This window comes from Brachycentrus maculatus, unplaced genomic scaffold, assembly GCF_059751285.1.
Source record: "Brachycentrus maculatus isolate JH-2025_06_01 unplaced genomic scaffold, ASM5975128v1 h1tg000748l, whole genome shotgun sequence".
Lineage (NCBI taxonomy): Eukaryota > Metazoa > Arthropoda > Insecta > Trichoptera > Brachycentridae > Brachycentrus > Brachycentrus maculatus.
Window position 1 is genome coordinate 139,915 of NW_028281479.1, and position 21,495 is coordinate 161,409.

Here is a 21,495-nt window from a genome sequence, read left to right on the forward strand (position 1 = left end):
AATAAACGGTTAGCTGACAATCATTTGTCATTGTTTCACTAACTTTGAATATTACATTTTCTTCATAATTTATTCATTTTAGGCTTCACCGTTAGAACCAATTCCGCCTTTTCACTTTTTTCGAAAAGATTTATGTTTATATCAATACTTATATATTATATATATATATATATATATATATATATATATATATATATATATATATATATATATATATATACATATATATATATATATATATATATATATATATATATATATATATATATATATATATATATATATATATATATATATATATATATATATATTTACAACTATTTTCTGTTTAATGTACCATTAACTATGCAACCAATTTTTATATTTGCGGTATCCTTTAATTTGTTAAAACTTTAACTTTACATTGTCCGCCTCCGTAGCGTAATTGTCAGCACGCTCAGCTACTATGCTGGAGGTTCGGGTTCGATTCCCAAGGGGGAGGGGTCATTAAACAGAAATGATTTTCTAATATTTATTCAATACTACTCTAGACTTCAATACTACTAGGGGTTCCTTCATGTGTAATGATCAAGATAAAACTACGTTTATATGATGCGGTGCCCTATGCACCATCGGGTGCGGAAGAGGGTTTGAAGTACATAGATAATTTAGCTAACAAAATAAAGGATTTTAAGAAATATATATATGTTTTGGATTTAAGTTTTACTTGGTAAATAACACTTTATCTTAAAATCAATTGTGACATACACATTCACATACATAATACATCCAAACACGTGTCATAATAGATTTTAAGAAATAGTGGTATATACTGAGTAAACCTAATATTAAAAATAGATAGATATTACCACAAAGTGACTGCCGAATCAATTAATGAAATATATATGATTAAAAAAATTGTCAAATATACCAAAAGTAAACAATATTTGCAGTTTTCATCCTCGCTTGTTAAAGTATTTTGAAAACTTTTACTGTCCATAGATTTATATGTATGTATGTTATGGTCAAGAGTGATGAAGTTCTCGTCTTCTTCTGTTATGCAAATCTATTTTTCCCTCATATTATGACCAACTGACCAGAAAATCCTCCACGTCAGTATTTTTTATTAGAGGTTCCCAGTTACGAATACTTCACAAACGAAATGTAATTTATGTTATGGGGAAAAATGAAAGAGGTACCTACCATTTATAATATATTCCTATCAAAAGGTTTCCGAGTGCTAAACGCCTTTATGCAATAATCCATTCAAGGAGCTCATAATAAACCTATGTTTGATGGTAAAAAGCGACACGATGGTACATTCATTTATTTATTTGATTATACAGGAAAGATCTTAGAGATAATTTACGGCGAGAGATTAATTCAATAATTCGAATACTGAACGAAGTCCTTTGAATAATCGAAAGTACACCCGGAGCATTGAGGAGAGATCTGTATCAGGACTAGAGCCGTGCCTCGGGAACACCGGTGGAGGTGACCATGGAAGCGCTAAGCGGGAACACTTACTCCACTTCAGATACACAACGAGATTTGTTTGCCAATGAATGGAAGTAATTATATGTCTTCTATTATTTAATGATGACTATAAAAATCTTAATACCATTTTTTCCTACACGCATTGAATAGAATCACAATGATAACGGATGGACGATTGATTTCTACCTAGTAAACAGGTGCCTATGTATTCGATCACCAATAGTATTTTTTCGTGTTTATTGACAGCAATTGATTTATGAGCAAGGATACACCCAAGGATACACCCAAAAATATTATTAAAAAAATCATTATTTTATATGAAATTATGAGGAACGTTTAAAAATTTCTCAATAGTTTGGAATTAAATGTAGATTTTGTTAAATATGAAAATTTGGTCCGGATATACACTAATAACGAAAGTAGGTAATAACATATATTTACAAAATATATATAATAAACGATATTACCACTAACTTTATAATGGGGTATTTTAGAAAAAATTATTTGTTACTAAATTAGTCCACCGGTTTCCAAACGTACCGTCTCTTCGTCAGAACAATCATTTCAAACGACACATTGCACCTTTATGATAGCCTTATTCACACATACCTACAAATGCATATTTGTGATTGTCTAACATATTGATAAATAATACTCTTCATTGAACTTATACGGTAGATTAAAACATTTTCTCTACATTAATAATAAATTACTTGTTGTTTTATGAAGTGGGAGAAATGATAAATGAACAGTATTACTGTACTTATTTCGAAGCAACAAAGTTTTAATAGAAGGTTGCGGAAACGGTAGTGCGACCAGTCCGTGACGTGGAGTGAGTTAATTATTTATCTTTCCCTATTGAATAGAAAGCATTCTCATAAGAACGGGAAATTAGATGAAATGTTTTATATTTTATTAATGATACCTAATATCGGAAGTCTCCCCGTTTCTATGCTGCTACTGTTGTTGCTACATGATTGCCATCCTCTTCCTTCTCCCCCCTCCCCCGCTCCACTGCCACTCCGCCCCCTTAGCGCGAGTTGCTAGTTGTTATGGCTTCCGTTTCAGCATCTTCTGTTGCCAATACAACGTTTACGAATAGCATTAGTGCATTAACATATAAATACACGAATCATCATTTTATTTTCCGTCCATATAACTCTCTTTAGGAGCGATACTTCATCAATCACCCTCTCTGTCTCTTCAAGCACCATTGACTTCCTCCAGCTTGAGAGCTTCTCCCTTCCTACTTCCTACTTCCTACTTCCTTCCTTAGATCGACTTTCTGCACTATCCGACGCTCTTCTAATGTGTTTTATTTCTATCCTCCGATAAACTTTATAAATAAACTCATAAAGGCGAAGTAACAAATTATATTAAAATTTGACCTCGTAGCGGAAACTCCATATAAACAAAAAAGGTTGACCCCACCCCTGTACACTACTCTCATCCTGTTAAAACTAATGATAAACCAATTACTCGAGAATATGAGTTGTCTAGTAAATTACTGGTGTTAAAAAAAACTATTTATCTAAAAACCTCAAGCAAACCCAACTGCCTCCATTAAACATAACAGGCCTTTTGATGTCAGTTAGTATCCGTACTTACGTGTGAAATATTTGGTGATTGGTGATTTTGTTATTATGTTGGTCGATTCAGTTTTAACTTAACTTAACGCGTGATTTTATTTTAATTGAGTTTATGCTTACAGTCAAAATATAATAATGTGACGTTCTGAATTATATATTTTTAAATATAAATTGTTTATATTATTATTGTCTTTTGACATCACATCAAATTAAATTAATTGATTAATGTAATTGGAGATAATCCAGATTTTGTGAACAAGTATTTGGACATACTCAAAATGTTGTTTATATTATTACCTTATGATCATTTATTGATTTGTATTTATTATCTCTTTTTCCTTCCTTGACCAAAATAAAAAAGAATATATTTATCTCTATATCGAAAATCTGTTAATGGAAAATGACAGTTAACAGCTGTCATCATTATCTGACTATAGAAAAAAATCGTTATGTTAAAAATCAATCAATAAGCCTTGTTTGATAATTGGCCTAATAGAGAGTTAAAAAAGAGAAGAGAGGTGTTCGTGTAAAAATCTCTTTAAACGGTTTGAAGCATGTCTAGTGTTGATTGAATCGTATAACAAACAAGATAAAACAATAGGGCGGCGCGACCCTCGGGAGTACCTAGGAGTAGGTACTCGTGTCCTGACACAGAGCAGTTTGTTTGTCGATAGAGCCGGTACAGAGCGCGGTACAACCTCTCCACACCTATTACAATAATGGGATATTACGAGCTGTTTGCTCCGCTATTCACAATTCACAAAGCATAATAGCGCTCCCCTTCCACACCGTGGTATATTGTCCCATGCATTATGAGAGAGCACTTTTACTTCTAATTATTATTGCCAAGCCCCGAGCCCTCCCGCAGTGCTTGCAAAAACTACTCTTTATTACGCAGCTTATTATACACCCCACTTTTGATTCACTTTACCAATGTATTTTTTATTTATTATCTCATTACTTTGTTACATACTCGAATGTATACTATATTACACTCGATGTAAGGGCTAATTGTTTATTCATCGAAGTTCAAAACTCTTTTATTTTAATATCCAAAGGACTCGCGTGGTTTGGAAGTATTTTTCACAAAGGTAGTAGATGAAAAATCTCTTCACTTTGGCAATAAATCCGAATTCTGCTGAACTGATGATAGAATGAAGACGATGCTAAGAGAGTGGGAGTTAATCTCATTCCAGTGATGCGACGAGGAACTATGTATAACCCAGTTCTACTAGTCTGCTAAGTAAGTTAATACTGGAGATAATGAAATTGAATGCGTTAATGGACACAGAATGTGTCAGGACTGATTCGGTGTGGGATGGTGTAACTAGATATACAAGTGACGAGACAGCTTCTCGTGATTTGCTCCCATATAAAGAAATAATAAATAACCATTTTATACTAAGTCTTGCACTGCGCATTGGTTGATTAATACACCACAAAATTTATTTCATCTATAGATATGCCTAAGAGGAATTAGTTGCAATTTTGATTAACGATTCTGATACAGCAGACTATTCTTGTTGATTTCTCGGTATATAATTCCTTTACAAGGCGCAAATAAATTTGTGCACTGATTAGCAAGTTGGTGTTGATGGATCGAATCTGAAAACTGAATTAAATATATATAATATATAAATATATATATATATATATATATATATATATATATATATGTATATATATATATATATATATATATATATATATATATATATATATATATATATATATATATATATATATATATATATATATATATATATATATATATATATATATATATATATATATATATATATATATATATATATATATATATATATATATATATATATATATATATATATATCTTATGTCTTATCTACATACATAACTCTTTATCCATTATTCAACAGTTTATTTTTCTTAGTGCATATTTTGGACGGGATCATTAGTCATACGTCATACACTAGTCACATACCAAGTCGGTACTAAAAGGGGAGCACGCGGAGATAAGGAACGATGCTAGTCGGAGTACTTTCGATATATGTAACGCTAATTAGCAGAAGATCCCGGAGACATTCGTCTAATTGACCGGTCATGTTACGTACCTACAACCAGTGACGGATTTAGAGTAGTGACGGCTCTAACCTAAAATTTAATATAAATGTAGCCTTTCAGAGTTTTTAATATTTTTTAAAAACAATTAATTTTTTACAAAAGTAAGGAAAATTCAAATTCATATTATCTAATAGAAATATTGGCATACATACAAATAAACAATACTATAAAACAGTAACTAGATTGAATTATAACTTTTTTCGTTTTCAAAATAGAAAAATCTTCAATCACGTCTTTAAAAGACAATTTTCTCATTTTTTCAGCTTAAATGCACAGCACCGCTAAATCTGAAAGCTTTTGTTCCCCTAATGTGGATTCACATTCCCTCTTAAGCCAGCTGAAAGAGCTTTCTCGCAATTTGTTATCGTAAGACTTTAAAAAAGTTTCAGTAATGTCCCAGTATTAAGAAATATAGATTCGATTTTATAATGAATTATAATATTATATAAATCTTGGAAAATTTTAATTGTACCGAGATAATTCATTTCTGACGCATTCCAATACTACTAGATATGGCCAGATTTTCGCCCCTGTGGTCTTCTAGAGGGATAAAAGTTTAAAAAAATTTCACCGGTTGTCCATCCGCTGGTGACATCACTGTCAATTGATCAGCATATGAAATCTCAAGTGTGGTATCCATTTCTTCTTCCTGGCTCCATCCCAACTTATTGCCTTTGTAGACTGTTGCGTACAGCTTCCTTCGCCCTCAGGTTATAGGTCCTTCTATGAGGACACCGTCATCTAAGCCATCTATGTCCATGAGTCTATGTCCATGAGGACACCGTCATCTAGGCCATCCCTTAGAATCATGTTATCTTTGTGTAGCATCGATTAATTTTTTCGTCTTCCTCTAGATGTCTTTCGTGGAGATCCATGGTTATTGCTTGGTTCACAATATATTCAGGTTCTCTGCATCTTATGGTGTGGTATCATCTACCGATAAGCTGAAATATTCGTCGATGAAATTTTAATGATAATAATATTACGGCTACCAATTTTGCGCCCTACGATACAGCTTATTTAGCTTGTGTGTAAATCCAGCACTGGCTGCAACATGCCGCCGGGTGCCACTAGAAGTAGTCCCTTCTCTAGTCCAGTAATAAAGTGCATGATTAGTATATTTATACCGCATAAACATGATGTGACTGGCGACATCCTCGCTACAGCCAATAAACTAATAATCAAATAAATTGCTCCATAACCAAATCGTTATGTCTCCATCGCACATCGGTACCCCTCCCCCGCCGCCTTCTCGCCCCGTACCAGCGCCGCACAAACCCGCATCGGCTCTGCACCCGATAATGTGTATCGTCTAACAATTAATTCCTCGATATCAATCATTCACTGCACCCACGTGAGATATATCAAATTCATTAACGAGTGATATTTGTGATTTCGTAATATCATGATTTTATTTCAATTATTTTATATCGCTTGTCTTATTATTAACTTGTTTTGATAGGTTTCTTATTTTTTTCATAAATATTATAGGTGCATGAGGTGACTTAATATAGAACATCTATCGTTTTTTTTAAACACAATAAGAAGAAGCAGGGATGACCTGGCATTTAGCCGGCTTAAGTGGTGATCACTTTATACACTCGTGTAAGGTACACCATTCTGCCTATTTATTGAACATCCACATGATGACGCCACAATCAATACTTTAAAGTCTACGAACTTAGAACCAACGTATGAAAGAAATCCACCACCATTGCATATTTACAAGTTTTATTAACAAATGCCAAGTCGGAAGCCATGGGATGCTCTCACTTCCATCTCCTTCATTTAAAAAAACATTGATGTTTCATATCTCAAATTTATACCTATGTTATGAATATGTCAACCGTGGGGTGAATAATCCAGTGTCTGATATACGAAGCCTACATGTTCGCAGTTTTATTTATTTATAATTATTATGTAAATTAAATAAATGTCACTTTAGAAATTATGATTACATATAAGACTATGAATTCGTAAATTATTTTCCCCTTCCTTCAATTTTTTCATATTTATTTGAATGGTGAACATATCACAGTGTATAAAGTAATCTCCAAAGCCAGACAATCATAAGTCGTAAACCATGTACATGCCTAGACCTCGATATTGCCTTCGTTTAAAAGATACCTTGTATTTGTAGAGACATTTATAAAATTATTATGTATGGCACATGAGAGTTGAATCCAGTACTTGAATGCATTTAAAAAAATGATAAAAATTTACACTTAATCTTTTCGATATGAACGCGTCAGTAAGTTTAGAGGTGATTATATACCCTTTAATGCTTGAACATGACGTAGGTAGGTACATAATATAATTTGCGTTAGAAATATCGCACTCGCAACTAGGTACAAGTGGTACAAGCAGCGAGTAACAAGCTCAGTGTGATCCCAACAAGCTATTGTCATAATGGTAATATACTGACAAAATAATGTCAATTTAAATTTAATTCGAGGGTCGCTCTGAAAGATAGTAGAAGTCTCGCTACCATACTAACTGCTCTGCTACACAGAGCACTCTGCTTTACAGCCTGCGACACGTATCGAATTTAAATCTAAGCCAACACAATACATACAACAAAGTGTTTTCATCTCACATATTGTAGAATTTCAAATTTGCATTTAAGATTTTTTGAAACTATTTATAAACATGATATTCTTTTTAGACTTGAGAGATTAGTCTCAACTTACACTTCTTTGTCTTCTAACTTTCATCCACGCCCTATGGTTCATAGGGCAAAGCATCGCACTGACGTAGTGTTATCTTTATCTTTGATCACGCAAAGCAAGTCCTGTGCTACAGATACCAGTCTAGGGTGATATTTCATGAATATAAGAATGATTTTTTCATAAAGTTATGTTGACCTCTCTAGAAATCGAACCCATGACGTTCAGCATGGCAGCTAAATATTAATACTTAAATATAAAGGTGGACGAACCCTTACAATGCAAAAATATATTATATGTCGTTGATCTGGGTAGATAAATAGACAGTTCAAGCGAACTTTTATGGTGTAATAAAAAAGACGCAAATAACTTTTAAAATGTTCCTCAGCAGACATTAGAACAATCGACTCAATTGGTGTGTCGTGCTTCATTCCATTAGCGCTGTCCGTTCGTGTCCTCGCACTCTAGTGCTAGTTCCAAACTGCTATGCGATATGCTGACTGCTCCTTTCTGCCTTGTTGCTTTCCATACGCGATACATCCTCGATGAGTCCAATCCTCGAAGCTTTCAGTCTCTATCTGCTACAAGTATACCCAAGGCTCCATTCTGATCTGCCACACGCACACGCACACGATACGTGCTTGACCAGTCCAACCCTCGAAGTGTCTTCACGATCTCTTACTAGTTTCGAGCTGCTATGCAATATATTGACTGCTCCTTTCCGCCTTGTTACTGTCTATACGCGATACATCCGTGACAAGTCCAATCCTCGAGACTTTCAGTCTCCTCGCGAATTAATACCTGCTAGTTTCTAGCTGCTACGAGTATTCTGAATGCTCCATTCTAGTCTGCCACTCGTACGTTATGCGTACTTGACCAGTCCAATCCTCGAAGTGTCTTCACGATCTAGTACTAGTTTCTAGTTCCTAAAAGTTATACTGACCGCTGGTTTCTGATCTGCTCCTCATACTCGTACTTTTATACACGATACGTAGGCTGTAAGTGTTTTCACACTCTTGTCTCTAGCTGCTAGCTGTTATCAGGGACTTATTTAGAATAAGGTTTATTTAGCATGAAGGGGTCCGAAGACAGAAAAATAAATTAAAAACAACCATAAAAAAGTGAGCATGTGCATGTACATACCTTTCGAGAACTTTAATATAAACTTGACTTTCAACAATATTATTAATTTATATGGACGTATTGATAGATATGATAAACGACCAAGTTAAAAACCGATTTTTGGAGAAAAAATCTTAAAATGCTATTAGTTTTAATCGAAAGCTATAATTTCCGACTTTTCAGTCAGAGTACATTTTGGCCCTCAATATTTGAATTTTCCATAGTAGTGTCTACTTATCATTTCTTCTCTTTTCAAGTGGTCGATTAGGAAAATTCGTTGTAAATTAAAAAAATATATACAATACCATACCCTTTCCAACGGACAAAATAGTCATCGTCTTCTACTGTGTTCTCTAACCATTATTTAAATGTATTATTTTTTTATTTTGTTCGTATTATTGTATGTTTTAATCACGGTTACAAATCGATCTTACTCTTGTAGATCGCTGTTAGACATTGCAAATACTGCGTTGACTTATTTCGTTTTTCTCGCGATTTTTTTTTCTACTGTGGGAAATTTTAGAATTTATTTTTATGACATTTATATGAAATAAAATCAATTTAGTTTTAACTACAATTTTTCCATACCTTTACTTAGTTGTCTCACTGAAAGATCTAAACCGTATTTTCAGTGTTTATTTAGTATAACAGCTTGATCCCATGTGTAGTATGTACATATAATAAATGAGTAAAAAAATATGTATGAAAACTATGATTTACTAAAATTATGTAATCGAAGTATTTTAAATTCTAAATGTACCATAAAACTATTATACAAGTAAACTATTAAAGGTACGTGTAAGTGCCTCAATAATTGTATAAATAACTGTTGGTTACCTAGTTTGTTTTACAATTTTTTTATAAAAGGGTTCTGTCATTTTTGTTATTGTTTATTTTGTAAAAAAAAGGTTATTTTATTATAACGTATTTATAATACATTTATCACACAAGTATAGAAGACTGAGGTTATTCGAATCACTTTTAGTAAAACGTCTATAATTAAATATCTTTACGGCGCTTGTTAACGGGTTAGAAATCGGAATAATCGGCAGGTATGTATGACGAGATGCATGAATATGGAAGAGGGGATGATTGTTTCTCTTGCCTACCCTGGCGGAGAAGTGGCGTGATAGTTAGATTGTTTTCTACCAACTTATATTTTATTCTATTCCTATTCCTATTCCATCATTGTGTTTTATTTATTTACTAGTGATCATTGCCTTTATGACACTCATACATATTAGAAATGTATAAATTACACAAGCTAGTAGGTACACTAGCCCGGAGGTGGTATTCTCGTTTTCCTACCTACTATTCCTCATTCGTGTAACAATAACGTCTTCCACCCTGACCTTCACTTGTATAACCTGTATCCCATCAAATATATTTCACTCGGAACACAAGACCTGCCTGCATATAAAATTATCGAGATGGCACCACTTGATGTGTCTTTTACCATATGCGCGCAGATACGGATCAAGTCAAAAATAGTGATCGGTGACGTCCGAGGAGTTTTTAATCGGGTAAGGTGTAGAGGTGGGGATGATATGACATTAAGATGATAAGAATAAGGATTTCTCACGGATCAATTAAACGACGGATCTTTCCTTGACAAAATCACATTTTTTAAATCGCAAATCCTATCAACGATGACTGCCAATGACCAAAAAATTAATTAAAAATGGTCAACCATCCATTTTCTTTTTAAAAAAATATTCATAAAATCCGTGTGATGTAAGCACCGCGTAGCAAGATAAATAATAATTAGCAATCAAGACGGGTAGTGATAATAATTGTTATTATTTTAGATAATTTATATAGATCCATTTTCATAAAATATTACCCCAAGGGCGCTTATACAGACGTGGATTATGACATGAAAATGATCATGATAAACAAATAAAACAGTTTTAAAGAATAACGTCGTCAAGCGGATGAATCTGGTACCATCAACATAACACCTGCGCTGAAAGACAACCGCAGCGTACAGGAAAGTGCATACAAGTGTCGGATGGTACTCACTTTATTTCCGTCGGAAAATATGGTGACAGTTGCTGACGGCGGGAGCCGCCAACTGCTGGACCCGGTCCGCCTCGGAACTCCTGCTCTCCTGATTCAGGCCGGGGATCTCATTGTCACTTCTTGTAATATTTACCACAGTTCTATACAATTATTTATTTTTTTAAATTAACTTTTTTTTAACACAACTTTATACACAATCGACAATACTTATTTTGAAATTAAAAAAAATGTAACAAAACGTCGTAAACAATCGGTTTATATAGTCATGTGCCAGTGTCTTAGCGAATTGTTCTTTTTGACATGTGCGATTGGCGATTGGCGACGTGTTACCGCGCTAGGTATGGGAGGTCTGGAGCGCGGCGCGGCGCGGCGAGCGGGAGAGGTCCGGAGCGGCGAGTGATCTCGGCGCGGCTCGCGCGGAGTCTGGAGCTGCAGCGGCCGCCGCGCGGAGGGCGTCACCCGCCGCACGCCACTCTCGACCCTCGCGCCCTCGGAGGCCGAGCCGCAGAGCCTACTTTCCCGTGGCGGCCGACCCGGCGTGTATCCCGACACTTGATTTATTATCAGCCGGGACCGTCCGTTCCCGCGGAGGTCGCGCGCCCGCGGAGGTCTCGCTCGCACCCGCGGGAGGGCGGCGCGCGGGAGGGAGACGCGCGACCCGCCGCGACCGCAGACTGGAGGATCTCGGAGCGGGGAGGGTGGGGACAGTTGTGTTTTTAAGATCTCATTTTCCCGGAAGCTGACGCCATTAAGGGCGCCACTTTTATCGTTTGCTTGTTTATCAACCGAATTTTATTTTCGCGAAAATGGCTTTATTAATTTTAGAAATAAATGCGACGAGTAAAGCCGAGTAACTGCGGTGGCGTCTTTTCTATCAACTTGTCTTCCCAATTACCGAATTTGAACCAGATAATTTATTATTCCTATGTTTTTTCTTGTAAAATATTTTATTTATTATTTTTCGCATTCTTTTATATCTTATTCTTTCCATCTTCATAGTAGCCTTTCTAAAGAAAAGTTGACTGACTTTTTCATGGAATATCTAATGAGTGCTTATTGAATAAGATTTTTAGGTCGAAAATATTGGTCGTTGCATTTATTATCTCATATCATTGATATTTTACTTTCGAAAATACTCGTATTACGTAAATACGATATTGCCGAGTACTATTCGAGTATAAATACTAGTTGAAAAAGAATATCAAATTGATGGTGTGATATCAAAAAGTTTAGTCAAGGCATTCTTAAAAAGGTTTCATTTTAACTACATGAAATACTCTATGTAATAGTTGGTGTATTTATTTTCGAAAACCATTTTTATATTAATAATTACATAGGAATCATATAAATGCACATATTATTACTTTAAAAAAAAGGTATAATAAGCCATCATTTTATGTACAAAAAAACACATTCACGCCTTGTACATAGATCATTAAAATCTGGTTATTTTTAGGTACCGGTAACGATACAAGTGACCACCGGCTAGCGTCGAGAAACTAAACGAAAAAGGAGCCGGAGCGTCGGAGAAGCCCGGCCGATTTTTCTATTCTCAAGAATCCTTGAGAACGCTTGACGCTTCCGATTGCAGTCCTGCCGCTTGACGTTCACATCGTGACCGCGACCATACGTATGCTATTTTTTCCTGTTCCACTAATTAACGATACACGATGCTTAATAAATATAATCCCTATATATATAGTTATTAATCACTATCCATATGTATAAAACATAATTGACTAGTTGAATAGCTATCAAAATTACAATACACTTTTGTAAAATAATTCAAACACTTTCCAAAGGAAATAAAGTGAAATATCAAAAACTAACAAAAGTACAAAATTCCTTAAATTTGAAAAATAAAAAGATAAAATGAAGTTTTGAAAAATGCATTAAATGCAAAGACAACTTTAATCAAAGATTAATTTAGTTACAATATTTTTGGGTGTGTTCAAACCCTAGTTAAGAAATATGTTATTTTTATATACTTAGATTTTGCATGCATCTAAATAAAATAGTCTCTGCAAAATAAAAGCTTTCTCAAACCGAGCATAGATAGCTCCCGTGAATTCAAACATAAATCGTTACTAGATTTATGAAGTATGTATGAGCTTAAAAAAAGAGTAATGAGGTTGCCATTTATTGGTAGAACGGTGAATGTTACAAGTTAAAGTGATCACTAAACCAGTCTATGAAAGGTCATTAGCCCTGTTAATAACGAGACATCCATATTCTTCTTCATCTATGTCGAGATGTCAACATTTAAAAATAACTCCCTTAGTACAGAAACCCAGATTTTAAATTAGTTTTTTTAATACCTACATAACATTTGTAAAACGTTGAAGAAAGAAGCTACTTGTATGTCATCTCATAAGTCGCGATGTTTTCTATTTGTTTTCACTAAAATAGAGTAGGACCTACATACAAAGGATATAAGTGCACCTCATTCATTGACGGTGATTAAAATTTGCTCTAAAATCCACGATTACAAGGCGCTGCATAAAGCAAATGAGCTATTTTTAAATTCATGAAATATAAACAGCGTAAATGACTTTCCCTCTTCCATTCCGCGGGAGCTATTCTCAGTTTAATTGTGGATTAAGTATTCCCTCACGGCGAGGTAACACTTGTCTCAGCCTCCCCGCGGGGGCGTGGCCTGCAGGGGAGAGGGGTGGGGGGAGCGCAGGACGTGGCTCCGCCCCCCGCAGCCCGTTGCATTCTGTCACTGACAGTAGGGCACAATGGTGCCGGAGGTCCTTTGCACGCCGCGCGAAACTACTATTTTGTCATACGGCTATTAACACGTTTACATTTTATTATTTTATTGAAAAAAAAAACACATACATCTTCTTTACCTCACCAACGATATGTTATCCGTACTACAAATTTTCAAGGAAACTTTTCTTTGGACATTCGCACATTTTCTTTTCTTTTCACTCGCAAAAAAAATTCTTAATGTTTTTCTTCTGTATTTATTTGGATATCTAATATTTCGTAATGTGTTATTGGTTTTAAATGACCACCAAGTCATTTAATCTGCATATGTCATTTTGCCAATCTTTTCCCTAGGTAGGTACCTACATAGATTTTATCGCAATTGATTGCAACAAAATTGCTGTAGGAAAAAGGTAGGTAAAATAACGTAAGCGGGTAAAATGACCTAGTGGTCATTTTCAAATAATAACATGGTACAAAATATTAGGTATATAAATCAATACAGAAGAAATCAATTAAAAAATTTGTTTAAAGAGCTCAAAAAATTTAATGTTAAAAATATGAATCAAAATAACCGATATTTTTCTGATGAGTTTTCGAAAGTTTATCACTAAGGTAGATGCAGAGAATTTCTCCATGGGAATTTCAGGCCACAATCGAGAATCTTACCCGATTCTTATACATATAAAGTTTCTTGGATAGAATAAAAATCCATTTGCTGAGCAAATAATAACAGCAAAGTGAATATTTAAATTATTTTTCTTGGATACTACTGTATCTCCCTTAAGTCTTTACTAACTTAAGTTTGACAAAAGTTCACCAGAAAGTGACTTTCATACAAATTAATATCCGAGGGTTTAGTAAGAGAGCATATCATTTTTTACACCATGGTGAGTAAAATGAATCCCAATAAACTTATTTTACATGGGTCAAAATTTTATGAAATTATTATGGTTATAGAATATATTCGCTATATTCGTTGCTTACTTTAAACTATTTATATCACCTCGACAAAAAATTTATTTATTAATCCTTATTTACATATAAAAAATAATTGAAAAGAAAACCCTTGTTTAAGACCATTTTTCTAAACATGTTTGTATTTGTATTTAAATACCCGTTTGTATTTTCATCTGTTAATGTGAACATCTGTACTTCTCGAAACTAGTTGTGTTTACACTGTTTACATCAATAAATTTCAAAAAGTGTTAAAATTTTATATTTAAATCATCATGCTATTTGATAACGTTAATGCGAAATCAATAAATATTATTAATCCTTAATTCAACAATGACTTTGTGACTATTTCTATAGTACCTACCTATCAAATAATACACAATACAAAACTACCATAACTCGTATTGGTTCAAATTAATTTATTCAATTAGCCTTTCCCATATAACGGATAAAACACAACTCACCCAATGCTTTGCAAACATATTTAACTGACTTTAACTGATTTAACTTATGGCAGATTCGACAATTCTATCATTAAAAAAATAAGGGGATCCTTTACTTATAAAAATTCATTTTGGAGACTTTTCCCCTAGATTATATTAATTTATTCTAGTTCCCTTTAATTTTTTGTCTTTTATAAGTCTTGATAGGGGACATCAATTGTAAAATATATTTGTAAATTTTAGGCAATCGCTATATTTTGTGCCAAAGTTCACAGTAAATTCAGATTTTTTTGGTATCATACACAGTATGAAGATCTCACTATTAAGAAAATCGACGTCCACCACTGCCGCGGCCGATAGCATTTACATAACACATATTTTTGTAGAATGTAAATCACGCAATGTTTGGGACCCCTTTTTACTACGGACCCAACATTAAAAATAATTTATGTATTAATTTTAAATCAAACACAGATTTTTTGAGTCTACTAAGTTGTATTTTATTAACAAAAAACACATAAAAATTATATTGTGACAATTGTTTCGCCTTGTTAGGGCATTATCAAACGAATGTTTGACATTCGTTTGATAATGCCCTAACAAGGCGAAACAATTGTCACAATATAATTTTTATGTGTTTTTTGTTAATAAAATACAACTTAGTAGACTCAAAAAATCTGTGTTTGATTTAAAATTAATACATAAATTAAAATGGAGTTCTACAAATTAAACGCCAAATCAATAAATAAATTAAAAATAATATTGACTGTTGGTTTTTCCGGTAGGTAGGTACTGGAATTCTGGAGGTTAGTAACCACGAATTCCATATTCCATCATTAAAAACAGAATCGTGATCATAACTGATATCATTTGTGAACACCATCATCTGATCACTGAATTCAGCTTGTAATTTAATTAAATTTTGTTAGTGTTTATTATTGTACTTATGTGTATTTAAAAAAAAAAACATATTGAGCTTATAAATCTATGAAGGTAATGTTTTCCTACTCTTATTATTTAAGTTAGTTTTTGTTACATACATGCTTAGTTTTATTATTTAAAAGCATAAATCATATTGTTAAAGACACACTAATTACCCAAAACTCACTCCATTTAAACACTCGTATAAAAACAAGATTACACACGAAGACAAAATTCATTATACACTTACCACATTTGATTGCGGGATCTTTGAGTATTGAGCAAATACGCAGTATAATATATCGCTCACTCCTTTCAACAACGTCAAATATAAAAAAATAATAAAAAAATAGATTGTTTTAAAGGTTCAAAAATATAATAAAATGTATTAAAAATTAATATCAGGCAACTTATAGAACTTTTTGCTGTGCAACAGATTTTTTAGGTAAAACCTGAATGTTTTTTCTGCATTTGAAATTTTTTTAGTAAATTAAAAAAATAATAATAAAACAATACCTTTTCTTCAAAATGCAAAAACAACACTTTCTGCCCTGTAGCGGGTAAATATAAAGTTAAAAATATGCCACCTTTGCTGGGATATAGTACATTTTCTGGGCATTCCGAAAACATGCACAACTGAAAATTGACGATTTTTGATATTTGACGTTTTTTAAAGGAGTGAGCGATATGTCCTACTACCTTTATCTACGCAGTCATTAGATAACCTAACATTTATAAGAGAGTAATTGAAACATATCGTTTGATATATACGAAAAAGATCGTGTCATCGGCACACATCTTTGGTTGCATGAGTCAAGATAAAAATGTAAGTAATATATAATGTTTCAAACAGCTATTGTAAAATGTGCTCTCCTTTGTAGTAGCAGGGGAAATCCTATTGAGTAATTTAATTGTAACAATAAATTTAACAAATGTTTTTTTATAAAAAGTGAATTAATCAAAATCTCATGTGTCAAAAATTTAAATCACTCCTCTCAATTGCTGATTTTCAGATATCAATATATTTACACAGTAGGTACCTGCACTGATTTAGATATTAGTTGAGGTTTAGTTAATTATCTTCCCAACCATCCAGTAAGCTTCCAAAATTTACCATTTACCTACTTAAAAACAGATCTAGGTAGTTAAACGAGCATATATAATAGTATAATATATGTGAGTAACTTCTTCCCAGTTATCTACGAACCTTTTATATAATCAAATATACAGTTTCCGGTTCATCAGAAGTTTCTAGCTAAACAATTGGCGAAAGAGGTCCGCCGATACAAATTGTGGCAAATTACGACAAAGAACGGGAAAGAGTGAGAGTAGCGAGTAGCCTCCTCGGAGGCAGGATCCCGCTAGCCGAGGTAATGGCGTTAGCGCGGACCTCGCTGGACTCCCAATTGGGTTAGGACCAACTCTCGGCTCGTCTGGTCTAACTTCGCCCGCCGCTGCGAGGGCCTCCTGGCGAGGGAGAGCACCGGCCAGCGGCCACCGGCCACCAGCCACCCAGCCGGCACCCAGTCGGGCGGGAGAAATAAATTAGGCCGATTCTCCGATTGAATTAATCAACCACATTAGAAGCACATTACACGCATTTTATCCGCCTCACGATTTTAAAGGACCTAAATTAAAAATCGCGACGTCAGAATACACTGCTACTACTACCATCACGCCGTGTCTCCCCAGAGGTAGGTAGATAGTATCGAACGCCGCACTCTTCTGTCCCCTGACATACACTCCTAGCTTCCTTCATATCCTTACATCTAGTCATACATGCCCCCCGATTACGTCGAATTTGGCTGCACCAGATTTTAGGTTCCGATTGATCTGGTCGTGCCAAGTCTTTTTCGGCCATCCTCGTTCTGTTTTTCCGTTCACATTCGCCAAATGTACTTTCTTAGTGATTTTCACGTTATCCATTCGCTCCACATGGTCCACACCACCTCAACGAACTTTTCGTAATCTTTCCAGTTATATTTTCAAAAAATACACCAGCTATGTGGTATATTTAGGTACAAACAAAAATATGTGAGAATATAAGCTTCATTATACTTGAAATTTCTTCTACTTCTAACCCTTATACAACCTACTAACTAATACAGTTTTAAAAAAATACAAATGTTTTTACAAAATACAAAATTTAATTTTGGATATAGGGCAGGAATATATTTTATGGTTACAGATGACGCAAGTGATGGAGCTCAGAGTGACGGACATTACCGTTTATTGGGTAAAGGAATGGAGAAAGAAAGTGCTAGGGAAAGAAGAATAGCAGCAATGGTTTGGGCACTCGGGGATGCACACCCATCCATAGGTACTTGCACACTTGTGATTTGTATGAGTCCCTTAAAGAAAAAAACACAGAATCACGTTTCGAAAATATGCATGTTGACATTATTTTAAGCGCAAGATTTAAATTTTCGTGAATACGCTGATTAATATAAAGTACAAATAAAGTAAAATATATTTTATTAGGTACGTAGCTACTCGCTTCTGTTTCATACTTATCTCGAAAAGGAATATTGTAGAACTCGGTATTTTATTCCCGAATTTTATCTCACAAAGTAAATTATCTCTCATTAATTTTCCGAAGCTCAAAGTTTTCCGACTAATTTAATATGGACAAGTAAATATTTGTACGGTAGATAAACCTACCCACTTTCTGCGAAAATTTCCGCCGGAATATGAAAACAGACATCCTTTTGATGAAATTAGAAATAAATCCGCGATCAAAAGAAACGCTACGCCTGTGTGACCCTTCACTCTTCGGTAACCCGTAAATTCCATCATCAGGAAAGAGAAAAAGTCGGGGAAAACTTATCGCTGGAGGCTAAAGAGAATCATTTGATTAGGAGCACAGATGGAAGCGGTCGGTTACTTTCATCGGGCACTTGTGTTCCTTCTCTCTCTGTCGTCCTCCGTCCGCATCCCCTGTCTCGCTCTCCGGCAGGCCACGTAGTTTTTTATTTACTCCCTGATTGGATTGCGTTTGTTACGCCTGTTCAAGTGGACCTACTCGTGTTTCCTTTTCTCCTGATAACTAATTAGTTTCCATACTGAAGGGAGTTGTAAATAATTAGGTATTCTTTGTAAGCCACAATTTCGGCAATCTAATTCCTAAATATACGAACTTTCTTGTTGTATCATTGAACAACATTAAACGAACGTACGTGATTTTTGTCAGATATTTTGTATTTCGTAAATCAGTTTTTCCGCCTCCACAATTTTACTAAATATAATACTAATTTGGTCGACACACATACAATATATACATACTAAAGAGAACACACTGAAGAGCTTTTTCTTATCGACACCTAGTAGTAAGTTTGAACAAAATGATCAAATATAATATTTGTTGCGTAAACTTTCCTTACATATTATGTACTTTTATAATTTTTAATAATCCCTTACCGCACCCCAATAGTGCATAGGGCACTGCTTCATATAAACGCAGTGTTATCTCGATCGATTACACATAAAGGTGATCAGCCCTCCACTTCAGGTACCAGTCCAGTGTAATATTGAATAAATATTAGAGTGAAAAAATCACTTATATTTATTAAACCCCCCTGGGAATCGAACCCGGGACCTCCAGAACGGTAGGCGAGCATGCTGACCATTACACTACGGAGGCGGACTTTTATAATTACTACATAACAACTTGAGTAACTGCATATATAATATCTCCCATTATATAATACATTGCCCTCGGCACGGGAAAACTCAATGAGGGCATATTATTATAAATTGCAATTTTCAATTATGTGTATGATCAAAAAATATATGGATATTTCTTGGTTCTCTTTACGTGACACGTTGATATCCATTACACCCATATTAGAGAAAGTTATTTTTATTTACATGTTTACTTCATTTTTAAAGTTTGAATTAAAATGTCATTATTGCAAAAGAAACCAAATGTAATAATGATGAATTATTAGAACCAAATGCTCCGTTTTTCATGGATTCACTTTTCAGATGGAGCATATAGGGCACGGCGTCGAACGGACGCATTGTTAACTTGATCGTTAATAACGAATCCCTTGAAATTTCTTTTAAGTAGATTCTTTTCCGTTTTTCCTCGTATTGTTTGAAATTCACCATGCAAAATATAGAATCAATGTTCGTAATATGATGTATTGAGATAGGTAGTAACAGAATGGTAATATTGTCAAAGAAAGGACAAATTGATATGTCGTTGAATAAGTGATGAGATTTTTATGACAATATTTGAGTGAACGGAGAGGGGTTAAGGGCGAGAGATAAAGAGTAAGGAGTGTGGAGTGATCTGGTTTCCTGCAGATCACATTTAAGGACAAGGACCCTTTAGGAATCAATCTGACATCAAAGGATCCCCTTCGGCGCGGCCTGCATACCTAATGAACCGCTGCACCCTCGCGACGGGCGACGGGCGACGGGCGACGGGCGACGGGTAGCTACCTTCTTGCATCGTACACAGCCCACAGCCCACACATACTCGTGCTGCCTATCAGCTATCGTGTGTCGTATCATGTCACACTCGTAAACTGGAGGTATTCATTCTTCACGGCGTACGCGAGGCAGGCTGGATTTACGTGCAAGCTATATAAGCTGTAGCTTGCGCCGTAAATTATTTAGGCTGCAAAATTTCAGCTTCTCGGTAGATTCCACATCAAATATTTCACATGTTTACTAATTGACAGGGATTATTACATATGTGTCAGTAGCTCATGGACAACAAGTGCAAAGTTTTTTTTTAAAAACTTTTATTCCTTTAGAAAGCCACAAGGGCGAAAATCTAGCAACAGTACAATTACAAATTTCCAATATTTTTACAGTACCTATAATAATTCGTGATAAAATCGATTCATCGTTTCGAACTTTTTATAAATCTTAAAAGAGAAAGATCTTTCAGCCGACTTGTCCCTTAAATGAAGTAAAATTAAATTTAAAAATAAAGCACTAAGCGGTCAGGTCACAAGTCGGAATAATCGGCGGGCACGTATGAGGAGATGCATGAATGTGGAAGAGGCGAATAATGTTTGAAAAGACAGAGTGGTATGGCGTTCTATTCTCTCTGCCCAACCTTGAGAGGAACCAGTGTGATCATTAGTTAGTTAGTTAGTGATTATTATCTCCCTGAATGGGATCCCAGATCCTAAGCCCGGACCCTCAGTTACATCCCGTACACCTCCATTTCCTATCTCGCTGGCATAGACTCCCTTTAAGCCGAAATTGACCCTTGGGGGAACATACAGACCATATTTTGTATTTCAAAAGCATTATTGTGGTATGATAATATAACAGTCTCATTATCATTTGTGTAATACCACCTAAAAATCCTACTTCACGATTCACGACTACCAATTTCGAAATAATGATTCCCTCGTCCTCATCAAGTCAACTATAGATTCATTTGGCATAGCCGTCGGTACAGCCAGTACCGGACCTACATAAGTTCACTGGCACAGGCGCCGAGGTACCTACTTGTTTACA

The 21,495-nt window shown here is 34.7% G+C and overlaps 1 protein-coding gene across 1 annotated transcript in view; it reads right to left on the reverse strand.

Moving 5' to 3' along the window:
• LOC148300331 (uncharacterized) overlaps nucleotides 1–11,352 on the reverse strand; it is a 54,723-nt gene extending 43,371 nt beyond the window's left edge. Inside the window, exon 1 of the mRNA XM_088274937.1 lies at nucleotides 10,979–11,352. The gene's annotated coding sequence lies outside the window, so the exon portion shown is untranslated. The remainder of the gene's footprint in view (nucleotides 1–10,978) is intronic.
• Between the last annotated feature and the right edge of the window lie 10,143 nt (nucleotides 11,353–21,495).